The sequence below is a fragment of the Carlito syrichta genome, unplaced genomic scaffold, assembly GCF_000164805.1.
Source record: "Carlito syrichta isolate Samal-C Ts95f unplaced genomic scaffold, Tarsius_syrichta-2.0.1 Scaffold307657, whole genome shotgun sequence".
NCBI classification, from domain to species: Eukaryota; Metazoa; Chordata; class Mammalia; order Primates; family Tarsiidae; genus Carlito; species Carlito syrichta.
In genome coordinates, this window is record NW_007251753.1 from 1,648 (window position 1) to 5,344 (window position 3,697).

The 3,697-nt window shown below is 43.6% G+C and overlaps 1 pseudogene; it reads left to right on the top strand.

Annotated features, from left to right (window-relative positions):
- The window catches only part of LOC103266913, a 2,089-nt pseudogene extending 425 nt beyond the window's left edge, over positions 1-1,664 (top strand).
- The last annotated feature ends 2,033 nt before the right edge of the window (positions 1,665-3,697 follow it).

A 3,697-nucleotide genomic window follows, 5' to 3' on the forward strand; every position in this document is an offset into this window, starting at 1 on the left:
TACTTCCTTCCCTTAAAATGTTTGATATGTTTAGTCACTTAGGAAGTTAAGACGTTATATGGTGCTTGAGTTTATTAAATAGATCCATGTTCTTATTTGTCATAGTTATAAGGTAAACTGAATAGAAGGCTTTTTTATTCTGTTGGTATAGATTTGCTAAATAAAAATATTTTGGCATCTTGACACCTCTAGGTAGTAAAATCATTTTAAAAAGGATAGGGACTAGGATTTCCAGAGGGGAATCAAAATGAGACATCAGGGATGTGTAGACTGGTTTTTAGGGAGGTGTTTATTTTTTTGCTTTTGTTGCTTAGTGATAAACCTGTCTGTTGATGCCTGGTCTTATCATGTCATGTCACAAAGCCCTGTGATCTTTCTCCTCTGTGTGAATTCCTCATAATGAATTGCTGTTCTTTTCTATCTCACTCTCTTAGATCACCAGTGTAATCAACCCAGCATTGGACAAGTATTTTCCATCAGACTCTGGAGTGACGATTATAGCTGAGCCAGGCAGATACTATGTTGCATCAGCCTTCACACTTGCAGTTAACATCATTGCCAAAAAAAAAAAAAGTCATATTAAAGGAACAGACAGGCTCTGATGGTATGTATAAAGGACAAATTGTTGGATGTACAGCGGAAAGCTAATAAAAAAAGCTAATACGGAAAGTGGTCGTGATGGTTTGTTAATCTGCCTTTCTAGATGAAGATGAATCAAGTGAACAGACCTTTATGTATTACGTGAATGATGGAGTATATGGATCATTTAGTTGCATCCTTTTATGATCGCGCACATGTAAAGCCCCTTCTGCAAAAGGTAACTTTTGAACATACTGCCTAAAATAATTAAGATGACTGGTCGCAACAAATATAGTTAAGTAGTACTTCTCTCCCTTTCTTTATGTAGAGACCTAAACCAGATGAGAAGTATTACTCATCCAGTATATGGGGACCAACGTGTGATGGCCTTGATAGGATTGTAGAGCACTGTGACCTACCTGAAATGCCCATGGGCAATTGGATGATCTTTGAAAACATGGGCGTTTATACCGTTGCTGCTGCTTCTACTTTCAATGGATTCCAGAGGCCGACGATCTAATACGTGATGTCAAGACCAATGTGGTGAGTGAGACAGTGCATGTTCATGGTTCTAACAAGAATTGGCACCTCCTTGGATTCGTGTTTTGCTCTTGTCTAGTTAAGTAAGAAATTGTTTTGCCTAGGATTAGATACAGATGAGTGGATGGAAAATTCCTCCAAGTAATACTGTGACCTGTATTTTTTGTTTTCAGATTTTTTTCCAAAGAAAATTTTAGAAAGAATGGATGAGGATACTTACATATCTAGAATATTTAGGTTAGTGCATGTGATTTGTGATTTCTAATTAACAGAGAGGTAATTCGGAAGAAACACTTGATTTAGAAATACATTGAATTGTTTCCTGATGGAAAGGAAATACTGTCACACCCATTTCTGGGTGACTTGGGGTTTTTTAATCTGTCACTTCTTTCTCTCTCAGGCAACTCATGCAGCAAATCTAGAACCCCGACTTCCCACCTGAGATAGAGGAACAGGACGTCAGCGCCCTGCCTGTGTCTTGTGCTTGGGAAAGTAGAATGAAGCGTCACCCAGCGACTTGTGCTTCAGCTAGTATTAATGTGTAGATATCACTCTTGTAGCTGCTAACTGCAAGTTCAGCTTGAATTAAGGGGTTTGGGGGGACCACTTAATTACCGCTAGTTTTGAAATGTCTTTGTAACAGCAGGGTTGGTGCAGATACAGCAATATGGAAGACTAGGAGATGGGGTTACACGTATCTGTGTTCCTATGGAAACTATTTGAATATTTGTTTTATATGGATTTTTATTCACTTTTCAGACTGCAGAGTGCCCCTCAGCTGCTGAGCAAGCATTTGTAGCTTGCACAATGGCAGAATGGGCCAAAAGCTTAGTGTTGTGACCTGCTTTAAAAATGAAGAATCTTGAAATAATAGACACTGGGGAGTTTTTACAGTGTGTCTGCTCCGGGTGGTTCACAAGTCCTGTCCGGCTTGCTGTGGTTTCTCACAAAGAGTCGTGTATCTGCCCACAAGCAGACAGGAGGAAAGGGATGGAAGAGACGGAGGCCACGTCCCCTGGTGTGGACAGTGCGCGTCTGCCCAGCCCATCCCCATTGTCCAGAGTTGGCGGTGAGCTCGGGAGTGCCCAGAGCCCTTGTTGGGACACCATTACGCCTGACCTATTGTGTCTTGACCAGTGCCCGGGGAAGGCGTGTGAGGCCCTGCGAGCCTTTGTGTTTCCCTCCCATTTTGACTTCACACCCACAAGTTTAACACAGAATTACAAGTTAGGGATATAGTACAACATTTGGCAGTCAGCTCATTTTGATAAATTCAGCAATAGCAATTACTCTGTGTTACAGATCTTTACCACGTTGTCTGATCTTGACCACTGGTTCTCCTTTTATTCAACTTGTACCCCAGCTATGTGGCAGGCTCTCATACTGTTCAGCCCCACAATGGAAGTTTCGAATCCCTGCAGTAGCCCCAGAGATGGAAAGGTCATGCAAAAGCTCGGTGTTGCCCTGGTAAAGCCACCTGCCAATCAGTGTGTCACTCATTAGAGTGCTGTGGCTCCTGGCTCCCGTCTTGGTGGTGAAAATGGTAAGCTGCTGGGATTAAGCCCACTAACTGGTGCTGCTGGGATATTTACCAAAGGCATTGAAGGGAAGTGCTTCCTGTCTTTCAAGAGTGCCACCTTCCCCCAAGACCTGGGTTCCACGGGTGGACATGGGTATGCCTGTAACTTGCTGGTTACCTCACATGTGGCTGCTTAGCTAGACTAGAGACCAGAGTTGGCTTGTCACTTTCCTTCATATTAAAAGAATGCCAATTAATAAAGGAACGACACAATAGAAAGCGGATAAGACATAAATATTGGCTCACAGTAAATACAACTTCCTGAACATGAAGTTTTTCAACCTCAAATGCATATTCAAACCCAGAATCTGCTTCTCACCTATCAGATCATCAATGACAAAGTTTCTCAGCATGCTAGGGAAGCAGACTTACACCCACTGTAGGCAGGGAGGTGTCAGGAGCGTCTCTTTGGAGGGAACTTGGCGATATTGGTCATTCACGTTGTCTTTGACCCAGTGATTTAAGAATTTTTCTATGAGATAACTCACATAAGATCACTCACGGTGGCACCATTTGTAAACAACCCCTTATGTATGGCAAGAAGGTACAGGTCTGTCTGTACCAACAGGGAACAGTCTCCGAGTCAGAGTCGGAGAACAGCAGGACAAGCTACTTTGTGTGTGTGTGTGTATGTGTGTGTGTGTGTGTGTGTGTGTGTGTGTGCACGTGTGTGTGTGTGCACATGCATATACTTGGATATGCATAGGACATTTCTGGCAGAACTTACAAGAAACTGAGGACAGTGGTTGCCCCGAGGCAGAGCTGAAGCCCTGGGAGGAGGGTGGGGACAGGCCTCATGGTACTTTCGACACGAGTAAGTATTACCGATTTTAAAAGGCCAGTTATAGATGGGCTTCCCCAGTGAAGGAAGGCAGGCTCCCAGAAATTCAGTCACACGGTGAGCAGCACTGGACTCAGGTCAGACGCCTCCGGCATTCGCTCTGTTCCTCCTACCCACGGATGTGTTGAGCAGCTAGAGAGGGTCAGGGCCGGTGGGCT